The 14,932-nt window shown below is 39.4% G+C and overlaps 2 long non-coding RNA genes across 7 annotated transcripts in view; one reads left to right on the forward strand and one right to left on the reverse strand.

Moving 5' to 3' along the window:
- Nucleotides 1–14,932, reverse strand: part of LOC144319545 (uncharacterized) — a 37,247-nt gene that overhangs the window by 18,039 nt on the left and 4,276 nt on the right. The gene's annotated exons all lie outside the window — the stretch shown is intronic.
- Nucleotides 309–12,748, forward strand: LOC144319546 (uncharacterized). Of its 2 annotated transcripts, none has more exons than XR_013385361.1 (3): nucleotides 309–358; nucleotides 3,981–4,097; nucleotides 12,427–12,748. It is a non-coding gene; the product is annotated as an uncharacterized LOC144319546 (long non-coding RNA). The 2 variants fall into 2 exon arrangements; XR_013385360.1 differs by having other exon boundaries at nucleotides 331–467.

Here is a 14,932-nt window from a genome sequence, read left to right on the forward strand (position 1 = left end):
TCGGACACTTCACTTAACCGACTGAGCCATCCAGGTGCCCAAACACAGTTATTTTTCACATGATGAGAGGTACTGGATTCATGGAGATAGAAAACAGAGCTCCCCCTGAGAACTGACTGGTCTCTCCAGCTAGCAGGCTGCAGTGCACCTGCTTCAATGTGAGCATCAGTCACACTTTTGCCTGAACAAAACGAAATGTATAACGTTATGGACTTTCAGAATAAAGTCTGTGTCTCCTCATTCACTTGGGCATTAGCCAATGGGTTTCAGACATTCTTCATCCTTTGTTAGGTAGAGTTCCAGGCTGGAAATAATGTTTCTACAGAATTCTGAAGGTGATGCTGCACTGCCTTGTAGAGTTAAGTGTCACAGCTGAGAAGTATGCGCCATTCCAATTCCCGAACCTTTGTGTGTGAATTGCCTGTTTCCTCGGGAGTTTTGCTTCTAGGGATTTCTCTTTGTCTCCGGTATTCTGAAATTACATGATTATGTGCCTTAGTGTAGGTCTCTTTGGGCACTCTTTTCTTGCTGGTCCCCCCAATCTGAGCACTGAGATTTCTTGGAACATTTAGAAAAATAGCTTTATTAAGGGGATCCCGGGGTGGCTCAGTGGTTTAGTCCCTTGCCTTTGGCCCAGGTCATGATCCTGGAGTCCTGGGATCGAGTCCCACATCAGGCTCCCTGTATGGAGCCTGCTTCTCCCTCTGTCCGTGTCTCTGCCTCTCTCTCTCTCTGTGTCTCTCATGAATAAATAAATAAAATATTAAAAAAAGAAAAATAGCTTTATTGAGATATAATCTACACACCATAAAATTCGCCCATTGAAAAGATACAGTTCAATAGTTTTTAGTATATTTATGGAGTTGTGCAGCTATCTCATAATCTAATTTTGGAACATTTCCATCACCTCCAAGACAAACCTTGTGCCCATTTGCAATCATTCCCTGGTCTCCCCCACAGCTCTAAGTAACCACCCATCTACTCTGGGGGCCATTCTTTTGAATTATTACTTTAATAACCCTCCCTCAATTGTCTTTATTCTTTCTGGAACATCTACTACTTAGGTTTTGGGTCTCTCCGACTGAGGTCTTATTTCTTCATTTTCCATCTTTCTTTTCTGGTTCTGTTCAAGGAATATTTCTTCAACTAAACCACCACACCTTTTATGGAAAATTGTATTTCAATCAGAATATTTTTAATTTGCAAAAGCTCTTTTTTAGTCTCTGAACATTTTTTGGTAATATCCTGTTCTTTTTTTCATGAATGGAATGTCTTCTTTTATCTTTGAAGATATAATTTACAGCTTTTAAAAAACTCTTCTTCTGCTCTTTGCATTACTTATTTCCTCTAAGTTTTTTCCTTCTATTGTCTCAGTTTCTGACTTTCATAGTACAGATTCCTCAGACATTTGGTGACTGCCAACTCATACTTAGGAGTGAAGCACTCAGACGTGTTTCTGTGTGTGTGGCTATAGCTTATTGACTGGTGATCTGCACTAGAAGTGGTTCTCACCCTGGGCTGTACGTTCACATCACCTGGGGGCCTTTAAAATCAATACAAATGCCAAAGTCCCACCCCTGAAGCATCTGATTTAATTGGTTGGGGCCTTGTCATTCATATTTTTAAATGCTTTCCAGATGATTTTTTAAAAAATATTTTATCTATTCATGAGAGACACACACACACAGAGGCAGAGACATAGGCAGAGAGAGAAGCAGACTCCATGCAGGGAGCCTGATGTGGGACTCGATCCCAGGACCCTGGAATCATGCCCTGAGCCAAAGGAAGGTGCTCAACCACTGAGCCACCCAGATCTCCCTTTCCAGATGATTCTATTGTACAGGGGGGAGAACCTCTGCAGAGGGAGGGTGGGAGTGGGGGGACCATCCCCTTCACTGGGGAGTTCACAACTACCAATATAGGATATATTTTTCCTCTGGAGTAATCAGATTCCTCAGAAAGGACACTCCATCTCCCAGTTTGGAGGGTAGGCATCTGGCTACTCACATCCTGAGACCCTCCTGGAAGAAAGGGCTGAGGGTCTCCCAGTCAGTATGTCAGTACTAATATGACCCTTGTTTTCTGTAGGCTGGCTGCACCCTTAACTTTGCCCTGCATGCCCATGTCTGGAATCAGAAAGGAAATCTCTAGCCAGCCCAGTGGTTCTCATTGTATAGTGTCTAGTATCAACATGGCCTAGAAATATGTTAGAAATGCAAATTGCCAGGCCCCAGGCTGACCCACTGCACCAGAAATCCTGGGAGTGGCGCAAAAATATCCAGGGGATTCTGATGCCTGCTCACACTTGAGAACTAGTCCTCCTGGCTTCTGCTGGGGCCCAGGGGTGGGGGGCACACGGTTGTTCAGAGTGGGACAGGGCTCTACTGATCAGGAGCTCATGTGCAGGCTCTCATCCGGTCTCTGGCATCTCCTGCACATCCACTTTCTAGAAGCACCTGGCCCATGACCTCCACAGCCTGAGATTTTGAATTGGAAAGCAGCGATTTGGAGACTTTCTCCAATCTTCTGTTTTCATTTCTCCAGGTTCCTAAGACATTTTCGGCTCCTCCATTTTGCTTTCCAGGTCCCAGATTTTATTGTTCTCTTCCCCTTTGCTGTGCTCTTTATCCTTGCAGCTCATGTCCTTTTCAGTCCCTTAGCTGCCATTTTAAGTGAGGTTGCAGGAGGGTATTTAATCCACCGGCTTAACTGAAATCTCATGATATAGATTAAGTGAATAAAGCACATTGAGGGTGGAAAAAAACCCTAGTTTCAGTATCAACAAAGGAAGAAAGGAAAAAAAGAACAAAACCATGATATATGACTTCATATATTTGCATGTGCTTGTATATGTATTTTATTTTTTTTTAAAGATTTTATTTATTTATTCACGAGAGACATACAGAGAGAGGCAGAGACATAGGCAGAGAGAGAAGCAGACTCCCTGAGGGGAGCCCGATGCAGGAGACTCGATCCCAGGACCCCAGGATCACAATCTGAGCCGAAGGCAGATGCTCAACTACTGAGCCACCCAGGTGCCCCTTGCACATGTATTTTAATATATGGTGTGGATGGATATACTTCCAGCTGTTAATTATTACCTGAGGGGAATTGTGTTAGGGAGGTGGGGAAGGGGGGGGATAGGGAGGGACACTATTACATTTTTACTTACTTACTCCTGAATTATTTGAATTATTACAAAGAAGAAATATTACTTGTAAGAAATTTGTTTTTAAATGTTGAAGATGTATTTGCTTTGCACTAACTGACCTTTTATAATTTACACAGAGACCTGTATAACCCATCCAGGGGTTGGAGGGCCTAAGGTTTCAGGGAAGAAATCACCCTAACCTCCAGATGTCGTCTTAGATTTAGGCTGGACCTGAACAAAGCCAGAAAGATCCAAATATTCAAGTACCTGCTTCTATCCTTATATTAGGCATGGAATAAAAGAAGCGTTCTCACCCTCACTGATTTGCCTGGAGTGCTGAAGCAGCAACAGAAACAACAGAACAGGGCAGCCCCAGTGGCTCAGCAGTTTAGCGCCGCCTTTAGCCCAGAGCGTGATCCTGGAGACCCGGGAGACACAGGATTGAGTCCCACATTGGGCTCCCTGCATGGAGCCTGCTTCTCCCTCTGCCTGTGTCTCTGCCTCTCTCTCTCTCTGTGTCTCATGAATAAATAAATAAATATTAAAAAAAAAAAAAGAAACAACAGAACACCCCACTGCCCCATCTTTGCAATAACTAAATCCCAAGTGATTCTAATGTATAGCAAGGCTTGAGACTCACTCAAGGAGATATTATTTTAATCCCTTTTTAAAATCAGAAAGATCAGCTCTCTGATATCACTCAGATCTTAAAAACAGGTTGCTTTACTAGATTTTAAAAACTCTTCAACTTTCTGACATCACACAGCACAACACTAGGGAAGCTTTTTAGTCTGTGTCTTAAAATATTGCCTACTTTTGGCTTTGCTAGAACCACAGTGATCAACTGAGCAGTATATCTCATTGCATTTGCAAGCTGGATGCTCTCTCATGGGCCTTAGAGATAATGCAACTCTTCATTTTACAGATGAAGAAATGTTGCCCAGAGGTATTCCTTTACAAATTTACTGGGGGGCAGGGGGTGGGGCGGGGAGAGAATGTGTGTGTGCCTGCATGTGTGTGTGTGTGTGTGAGAGAGAGAGAGAGAGAGAGAGAGAGAGAGAAAACTTTTACAAGTTTATGTAACTGGTTTATTCTGTATTATGTCAGGAATGTTCTCTAAGGATCAGTTTTACTTAACCTTGAAAAAAATCAGTCAAGGTCCAAATGAATTGAGCATTGCTCATCTATTCTTCCTTGTGGGTTTGTACTAACTCAAGTCCTGGCCTTGGCCTCTTGCAGAAAACAAAGAATTATTTTCTTTAAAAAAATTCTGTATCTTTACCCAATGTGCTTCTCTAAGCTGCTTCTTCGCAGCTTTACTGAAAGTATTTTGTTTCAGAGAGAAATCCTCTTGGCTTAACCTGCAATGTCCCAGAACAAATGGTGTACTATGTGAATAAGGCATTAGATTTTCAGCCTCCGTGTCTGAGAACCAGGGAAGGCTCGAGGTCAAGGTGTTTTCCTTATTGAGATCAAAGTGAGGAATAAGACAAGGTAGTTCACAGTAGGAAACAAGTTACTCATGTCATGAGCCAGGATCCTAAGTTCAAGAGGGAGGAAGGAAATTCATCCTTATTGGATGAAAATTTGTTCTTGAGTTTTCCTCTGTTAAAATCACGTTTCTGTGATGGGCCATTACAAATGTCCTATCATGTGATATGCAATCTCAAATGTATATTTATGGCTTCTCAAGCATGTCTGTTAACCTATATGTACATATCAGATGCTTACATTACTTAGATGTACATATTCCCGTATATATGAAAGTATGATCTCACACGTACATTTATTTGTATTGCATCACATGTATACATGATCACTGGCATATTTATTTATTTTTAAAGATTTTATTTATTTATTTGAGAGAGAGAGCATGAAAGAGAGCAAGAGAGAGCATGATGTGAAGGAGAGGCAGATGGAGAGGGAGAGACATAATCTCTGCTGAGCAGAGAGTCTGATGTGGGGCTCAATCCCAGGATCATCATGACCTGAGCAAAAGGCAGATGTTTAACGGACTGAGCCACTCAGGCACCCCAGCATATTTATTTTTTATTAAGCTTTATCGCAGTATAATTTACATGAAATAAGCCTCACGTTATTTGAACTGTACAATTGGGTGAGTTTTTTGTTTTGTTTTGTTTTATTGGGGGGGGTGGCAGGGGGAGAGGAAGAGAGTCTCAAGCAGACTCCATGTCCAGCACAGAGCCTGACTCAGGGCTCCATCTCATGACCCTAAGATCATGACTTGAGCTAAATCAAGAGTTGGACACTTAAGTGACACTGAACCACTCAGGTGCTCCTGGTAAGTTTTTCATATGTATATACAAACGAAACCATTACCACAATCAAGATAATGAATACACTCATTATTCCCAAGTTTCCTTTTGACCATCTGTAATCCTTCTTAGCCTCTCCCCATTCTTCAGTTCCCCCTGCTGACCTGTTTTAATTTTGTGTTTTGTAGAATTTTATATAAATGATTATGAGTATTACTCTTTCTCGGTCTCCTTTCAGCCAGCATAATTATTTTGAGATTCATTCATATTGTTACACATATGGATAATTCATTCCATCTTGCTGCTGAGTATTTACCACTATTTATTTATTCAACCACTTATTGATGAACTTTTGGATTGTTTCCACTTTCTGTTAGACACAAAGCTGTTATAGATATTCACATACAAGTCTTTGTATGAACACAGCTTTCATCTCTGTGGTAAATACCTTGAATTAGAGTTGCTGGTTCATATATTAGGCATAAGTTTAACTTTTTAAGAAACTGTCAAACTTTTCCACAGTGGTTGTACCATTTTACACTCCTATACCAGTACACAAGAGTTCACCCTTTAAAAAAAAAGATTTATTTACTCATGAGAGACACAGAGAGAGAGAGGCAGAGACACAGGCAGAAGGAGAAGCAGGCTCCCTGCAGGGAGCCCGATATGGGATTCAATCCCCAGATCCCGGGGTCACAACCTGAGCCAAAGGCAGATGCTTAACCACTGAGCCACCCAGGTGTCCCACGAGAGTTCACCCTTGCCAACACTTGGTGTGGTCAGTCTTTTTTAATTTTAGACATTTCAGTGGATGTGTAGAGGCATCCTGTGGTTTAAATTTGCATTTCCTCAATGACTAATGATGTTGTCTATCTTTTCATGTGCTTATTAGCCATCTGTATATCCTCTTTGGTGAAGCATCTGCTTAAATCTTTTGCCATTTATTAATTAGGTCATTTATTTTCTTATTATTAAGTTTTAAGAATTTTTATATATTCTGGATATAAGGACTTGGTCAGATCTCTAGTTTGAAAAATATTTTCTCCAATTCTAGGACTTAAAAAAAATTCTTTTAACAGTGTCTTTTAAAGAGCACAAGTTCCTAATTTTTGTGAAATCCTATGTATTACTGTTAAAAAATGGATTGTGAAATTGGAGTCATATCTAAATCTATTGGAGTCATATCTAAATCTTTGCCTAATCCAAGATCACAAAGATTTTGTCCTATGTTTCTCCTAGAAGTTTGATAGCTTTAGGCTTTATATTTAGACCTATGGTCCATTTTGAATTATTTTTTTTAATATGATGTGAGATACAGGTCAAAGTTCATTTGCTTTTGGCATTAGATATAAAATATTTAAGAAAAAACTTTCCTGAGACGCCTGGGTGGCACAATTAAACATCAGACTCTTGATTACAGCTCAGGTGGTGATCTCTCCTAGTAAGATCAAGCCCTGTGATCAAGCTGAAGTTTCTCTCTCCCTCTGCCCCTCCCCTCTCCTCACGTGCCTGAGCGCGCACCCGCACGCATTCTCTCTCTCTCTCAAACAAATAAATAAATCTTAAAGAAAAAAACAACTTCTCCACTGAACTTAGCCCCCTTGTGTAAAATCAATTGACTATAGATGTGGTTTCTGTTTCTGGACTATTCTGTTCCATTGGTCTTTTTGCTTATTACTCCAAAACAACATTATCCTGATTACTGTTGCTTTAAAATAAGACCTGAGGGATGCCTGGGTGGCTCAGCGGGAATCATCTGCCTTTGGCTCAAGGTGTGATCCACAGGTCTGGAATTAAGTCCCCATCAGGCTCCTTATAGGGAGCCTGCTTCTCCCTCTGCCTATGTTTTTGTCTCTCTCTGTGTGTCTCTCATGAATTAAAAGAAAGACCTGAAATCACATAATGGAAGTCCTCCAACTTTGTTCTTTTTTTCAGAAGTGTTTTAGCCGTTCTCTAGGTCCTCTGAATTCTCATATTAAATTTAGAGGTAGATTATCAATTTCTACAAAATAGCGTGCTAGAGTTTTTATTAGGATTGCATTGAATCTATAGGTCATTTTGGGGAGAACTGACATCTTAACAATGGTGAGTCTTCCAATCCACAAACATGGCATATTTCTCCATTTATTTAGGTTTTAATTCTTTTCAGCAGTATTTCACAGTTTTTAATGTACTACTCTTGCACATCTTTTGATACATATATTTCTAAGCATAGTTTTGTTGCTATCATAGATTTTTAAATTTCTCTAACTGCTGCTAGTATATAGAAATATCACACACTTGGATCTGTTGCTCTTGAATCCTAAAGTCTTCTTAAATTCACTTACTCGTTCTAGTAGCTCTTTCACAGATTCCGCAAGATTTTCTCTGTAGATAATCATATAGTCTCCAGTTACCATTTCTGGTGTTCATTATTCTTTCATTACCCACATTATCACTTGGAATAATTTTTCTTATGCCTGAAGATTACCTTTAATATTTCTTATACTGTGGATCATCTGGTGACAACTTTTTTTTTCTTTCCTTTTTTTTTTGGTTTTTGTATGTCTGAAATGTTATATTTTGCTTTAGATTTTGAAAGATATTTTCACTGGATTGTAGAATTCTACATTGACAGATTTTCTTTCATTAATTAATTTAAAGATATTCCAGCTGCTTGTATGATTTCTCATCAGAGATTTTAAGAAATTTAAGTATGATGTATCTTAGTATAGTTTCATTTATGTTTATTGTGCTTGGGGTTCATTGAACTTCGTAAATCTATGAATTTACCATTTTCATCAATTTTGGAAATTTTTAAGCCATTATTTCTCCAAGCATTTTTTCTGTTTCCTTTCTCTGTCTTCTCCTTTGTTTTTTTTTTTTTAATATTTTATTTATTTATTCATGAAGACAGAGAGAGAGGCAGAGACATAGGCAGAGGCAGAAGCAGGCTCCTCTCAGGGAGCCTGATGTGGGACTCGATCCCAGGACCCCAGGATCATGTCCTGAGCCAAAAGCAGATGCTGAGCCACCCAGGCATCCCATGTCTTCTCTTTTTGGACTCCAATGACCTCAATGGCTTATTTTAGATTACCTAAAAAATAAATAACTGTAGCCCATAGATGGAACATAGAAAAGGTAATATAATTGATCTTTGATATATCCTTGCAGATGAGATGGAGAGAGAAGTAATCAAGGTGAGATGGGTATTATGCTGGGTGAGAAGTCAGAAGTTTTTGTTTGAACTGTACCAAAGTTAACTATGCAACTTTAGGTTAGCTTCTTTATTTTTTTGGACCTCAATATTTTCAATACTGAAATCTGGGAGTTGTTCTAAAGGACACCTGAAGTTCTCTTTAACTATCATCTTTTTTGATTCTGGGTAAATTTTGGTGACAGGAAAGGGAAAAGAAAGGATGCATTCCTTATCAGATCCTCACATATGCCTAGTATCCATTCATCTTCTCCCTTCTTAGTGTAATGAGTTTGAGCAATCTGAGCTCAACAGAGTTAGGTAACTTGGTTATTTGGACCAATCCTCTCATTGAAAACAACTAAAAGTTGCATTTTTAAAAATCCCTTAAAAACACCAAAGACCCTGACAAGGCTATATGAAATTACTAGGTAAATCAAGAACTTAGAAAAATAAGAAGTAGACTGAGGCCACACTTGCCTGTCCAGGGAATTGATTTATTATTGGCCTAGATCCCAAAAGATAGGGATGTTCCAGTGACTGAGAATTTGATGACATAATTTATCTTCATCCAATGTATGGGATAATGACCTAAGGAACAGGATCCATTTCCACAGTGAATTTATTTAGTATTAGTTATGTTCAAGGATTGGATGTTCTGTCTGGAACAAAAACTGTCATTATATAACAGGGCTCAAGCTGAGCTTTTAGATCATCAAACTGCTTGACATGACCTCTAAGTTCTTGTTTCACAGCCAGAAATTCTTAAACCATATTCCCTAGTCTTTCCACAGGTACTAGAAAAGATGCAATTTCTCTAGCCAGGCCATTCTCCTCATTCTGCCATTTACTTTCCCAGTTGCTTTCATTTCTTCCAACAATAAGGCATATTGTGAAACTGAGTTTCAGTATCATTCTTTTCCAAACCATCAGCTCAGATACTAATCATGAAACAGATCAATGTGCTAGCTCTTCACAATGCATTTGTTTTAGATTTGATAAAATAGCCTCCTAAAGGCATGAGCTTATGACGATGATGAATGATTCAACAAAACTTCCTTGGCATCACTTCTATCTACCAATTGTCAATATTGGCCCACAGGGGTACGGAGGTCATAAGAATAACTCCCAGGTCAACCCAAAGATTGTCTAAGTGCTGTGCCTAGAGTAAACATTATAGCTCTAGAATTATGGCGACCAGAATATAAGCAATGCTGGAGGTAAATGTTCTTATTCTTTTGCTTTGTGTTTCCAAGATTTCATTTACAATGTCTGTTACATGTACATCTATGTGTCTTGGATGGTAACTGAGGTTCGATAAGGCGTGTTAATTGCAATGATGTAGAAAGAATAGTTGAGGCTTATTCTAGTGGGAAAGCCTTTTCAGGCCTGTTCTGTTTTCTGCTCCTTCTCCTCAAAGGATGCCCTTTTAAAGTTTTTATTCTCTGGATCGAGGCTATTTTTCCATTCTCTAATTCCCCAAGAGGGAGTCAAAGTTGCAAGGACTTCAGTTTCTGTTGTTTTTCTTGGACTCAAATATTTCCAATATATAGTTAAAACTGCAATATAGTAGTCTCACCTATAGTTTTCAGAAGCAAATTAAGCTATCAATAAACCTTCTAGATCAAGAAATTAGGAATCTTTTACTCCATATCGGTATGCTACCTATTCATGGGAATGATGTTTTGTGAGGCATATAGCCCCTCTACAACAACACATCTTTCTCTTTTTTTAAGATTTTATTTATTCATTAATGAAAGACACACACAGAGAGAGAGAGAGAGAGAGGCAGAGACATAAGCAGAGGGAGAGAGGCTCCACGCAGGGAGCCCCACGTGGGACTTGATCCTGGGACTCCAGGATCACGCCCTGAGCCAAAGGTAGATGCTTAATGCTGAGCCATCCAGGCATCCCCCAACAACACATCTTTCACAGTAAATACTGAGCATTTACAGTCTGCCAGGCACTATTCTAGAGTTGGAGACAGAAGTAAATAAAAACAAAAAAAGAAGTAAATAAAAACAAAGTATTTATCCCTTATCATTATCAGTTGAGATAATATTTCCTGGCCAGTTTACTCTGTGAGTATAATCTTCAAGACTTGAAGCATTGTGAATTATATTTATGTAATAATTTGAGGATTAACAGTGATCTCAATTTTCGAGGAAATTGTAGTCTTCGCACCTCACTACCGACCCTACCATATCACCTAGTAAACACATATATTCTTTATATTTCTTGTCTTAGGTGCTTTCCAAACCAGGACTCATGCTACTGCTTATTTGTTAAAAATAAATATTAAACATCAAAACATGAGCTGCAGTTTCAAGTAGCATACTCAATGCATATTTATTTTGTTATAGGGTTTGGAAATAAATTCTTTTTAGTGCCAAAATAGCAAAGAAAAATATAAAACACAGTAAAGAGAATGAAGTCTAAGTTTTGACCTAAAATGCTACACATTGACTCCGATTCTTTTTGCTTTCATATGCCATGAGAGGTTTTTTTCTTTTGGCATTAAATTGACCTTATCTGTCAAATCCAAAGACTCAAGGCTGCAATACAGCATTACGCCTTTGTTCTCATAACCCTTTTACTACCTTATGTAGTTTTCAGGAAGCTAGACTTAAAAACCAATCATAACACAGTATCTTTCCACCAAAGATTTTTCCTTCACTTTAAGAGTTTTTAAATATTTTGTAATGAATTCCAACTGGGATTCATTTGAGTTGGGCAGTGAAATAAAGATCACTTAACTGGATCTTCTTGAAGAGGAAAAAAAAACCTTAGTAGAATTTATTTATTTAGACTATGTTTTTTTTGTTTGTTTGTTTGTTTTTGTTTTGTTTTGTTTTTTTAGGCTGCTATGTTTAAGAGAAATATTCTCCACCCCCTTCCACTCAGATGGGCTATTCATTAGCTAGACTGAATCACATAGCAAAAGAAGAAAGAATCTGGTTGGAAAAACCTGCCACCTCTGCAACAAAAGCAGCCAATGTACATGAAGGGTTCAATTCACTTCATGTGGTCTAGGGCTGAGTGGAGATGGCAATGGGACATCTGGAACATGGATGAACATATTTTCTGATAGAGGGTGGTAATAGTACAATTCCTCTCTGATTAGCAATCTAAAACATGCAGTCTCTTTGCACCTTTCATTTAGCTAAGGAGAGGCTGTTCCAGGTATGAACATCAAGATTCCAGGGGGAATAAATAATTCAGCTGAAATGAAAGAGGCAATAAGAATTTTAGCTCAAAGCTCAAGGAAGCACTGCACCTAGCATGTTGAGAATCAACAACACTGGAGAACTTGTTTTAGCTCTGACCTCCTATTATCAATTGCTCTTAGGGCTCAGAACATCTGATAGTGCCAGGAGAGAGGTTCATTCTTTTAAATTTCACCTTAACCCCCACCAAGTGGTGTTATACAGCCAGCAGAAAAAAATGCTAACCCTCCCTCCACCATTTCTGTAACACTTCCATCTGGGTATCCATCTGGGAGAATTTCAGAAAGTCTGGAATGTGTAGACATTTCAGATACAAATTCCCACTTTCCTTTTGCTCAATTAAAAACTGAACATTGTTACTACTTACACTTTGTTCATTCTTGCAAGTAGCTACTCTGGTCACCTGGCCAAAATAATGACCCTGTCTTTCCCTATGGAGGCTACCTGAATGATATCTACCAGAAACAAGATAAATTTATCCTAAGGTATCCTTGGAAACAGAGAACAGATTTGAACAGAGGACTAAAAGTCAGACATTACTAACTTATGTTTTTCTCCAATGGCTTTGACTTTTCCTTCTCTTGTCTGCTCCTTCAGATACCAACATCTCCTATCAAGTACACCTTCCACGATATCTTCTAAGGGCCAATTTGATTCCCAACTTCTCCATGAAGATGTCCCCTGCCAATCTAACACAGTGACTTTCTTCCTGCAAAATCGTAAAACAAACCACACATTGAGCAAAATCTTGTTTCTCTCCCACAGCACTATCACTGTTGTGCATATCCAACAAGATATTTTTTGAAAAGAGAATGTATATTAGACCTAGGTGTTGCTCTCAAGGAGCTTGTAGTCCAGCAGAGAAAATAATTATAATACAGACACAAATAGTAAAAGAAATAAAGAATGCAAAGATAAACTACTGTTCTTCACTATTTCACTTTGGATTGAGCAAAATCAGAGTAAACTTCGTGAAGAAGGTAATGTGTGCACAGCTGTGAAGGATGAATGGGTTATGTGGTTCTAGAATTGGCAGAAAGGTCATTTGACATAGGAAACAATGTGGGCTCCAAATCTAGAGAATGGAAAGTGTGGATAGTGTGTGAAAAGCACCAAATAGTTTCCTGGGATTAGCATGAAGTGATCAAGGAAGATAGCAGAAAATGAGGTTGGATAGGAAACTGGAGGGCACATAATGGAGACTGAAGAGTTTACAAATTTGCGTTCGGAAACACAGAGGTCTTCTGAGTAGAGAAGCTAAATGCTTCACGACTGTGCTTCAGGAAAGGTGACCTGGCAACACAATGTATGCTGAAATGGAGATGAAAGAGTTGGAGGATCTAGCTAGGAAGCTGTTGTATAGTTTAGAACAGGAGCGATGAGGTTGTAGCAGTGAATGTGGAGCTGACATAATGTAGAAGGACACCTGGAACTTAGACACTGACTAGAATTTGAATGGACTTGGAGGGTGGGAGAGGAGACATAGGTAACTCCAAAGTTTTCACTTCAGATGACTTGGAAAGCACTGATACATCACAACAGGGAATACAGGAGGAAGGAAAGAGGGATGATGAAGAGAACACTGAATTTAGTTGAGGACATGTTGAGTTAGAAGTGGTGGTAGTATTTTCTTGACATGTCCAGCATGCAATTGATTTTGTTCTGGAGCTCTGTACAGATCAGAGATAGAGTTACTAACCTAGAGATCATAGCTAAAAGCATAAAACTTGTTAAGGTAGAGAGAATAGTGAGAGAAAGGAGAGAGAGAGGACAACTCAACTTTGGGCTCATGTATTGAGGGAGTAGGTAATGGAAAAAGACCCAGGGAAGAAAGGAAGGAAGGTAGGAAAGAAAGAAGGAAGGAAAGAAGGCGGGAAGAAAGGGAAGGAAGGAAAGAAGGAAGGAAGGAAGGAAGGAAGGAAAGAAAGAAGGAAGGAAAGAAGGCAGGCATGCTCTGAAAACAAAGAAGAAATCCAGAAAAACATAATATTATAGAAACCAACAATGGAAAAGTTTTAATAATTTTAAAAAAAGCCATAGCTGAGCAGCCCAGGTGGCTCAGTGGTTTCGTGCCACCTTCAGCTCCGGGCATGATTCTGGAGACTTAGAATCGAGTTCCGCATTGGGTTCCCTGCATGGAGCCTGCTTCTCCCTCTGCCTGTGTCTCTGCCTCTCTCTCTGTGTGTGTCTCTCATGAATAAATAAATAAAATCTTAAAAAAAAAAAAAAAAGCTGTAGCCAACAATGTTGAAAGCTGTAATGAGTTCCAGGAGAATTATAGAAAAATGGATGTTGGATCTGGTGTGGTGTTGACTTTGAAGAAGTCAAGCATTTTAAAGGGTTAATGAGTAAAGTAGGGAGTGGTACAGAAGAAAGACCCCTTGATTAGGAACCCAAGAACCTGAGTTCCAGCTTGGTCCTGCTGTTAGGTAGCCATATGACCTTTTACCATCTCATAAGCTGTTTCCTAGTCTTCAAAATTCTATAAAATCTCTTCTGGGATCCCTGGGTGGCGCAGCGGTTTAGCGCCTGCCTTTGGCCCAGGGCGCGATCCTGGAGACCCGGGATCGAATCCCACGTCGGGCTCCCAGTGCATGGAGCCTGCTTCTCCCTCTGCCTATGTCCCTGCCTCTCTCTCTCTCTCTCTCTGTGACTATCATAAAAAAAAAAAAAAAAAAAAAAATCTCTTCTGACTCTCACTGTCAAAGATTTAAGCAAGCTAACCGTGTGCCTAAACTATACGGAAGAGTGAGCTACAAATCTTTTTTTTTTTTTTTTAAGATTTTATTTATCTATTCATGAGAGACACACAGAGAGAGAAAGAGGCAGAGACACAGGCAGAGGGAGAAGCAGGCTCCATGCAGGAAGCCTGATGTGGGACTCGATCCCAGGTCTCCAGGATCAGGCCCTGGGCTGAAGGCGGCGCTAAACCGCTGAGCCACTCGGGCTGCCCTGAGCTACAAATCTTAATCAGATATAGATCAATTTCACTACTTGTGAAACTTGTGTAAAAGTGAGGCACTTTCTAAGTATTTCCTAATACAGAATAATTCAAACTATATTCTTCAAGTATTTTCTCCAAGTAAACCTTCCTCTACCCTCC

The sequence above is a fragment of the Canis aureus genome, chromosome 8 (assembly GCF_053574225.1).
Source record: "Canis aureus isolate CA01 chromosome 8, VMU_Caureus_v.1.0, whole genome shotgun sequence".
In the NCBI taxonomy this organism is placed as follows: domain Eukaryota; kingdom Metazoa; phylum Chordata; class Mammalia; order Carnivora; family Canidae; genus Canis; species Canis aureus.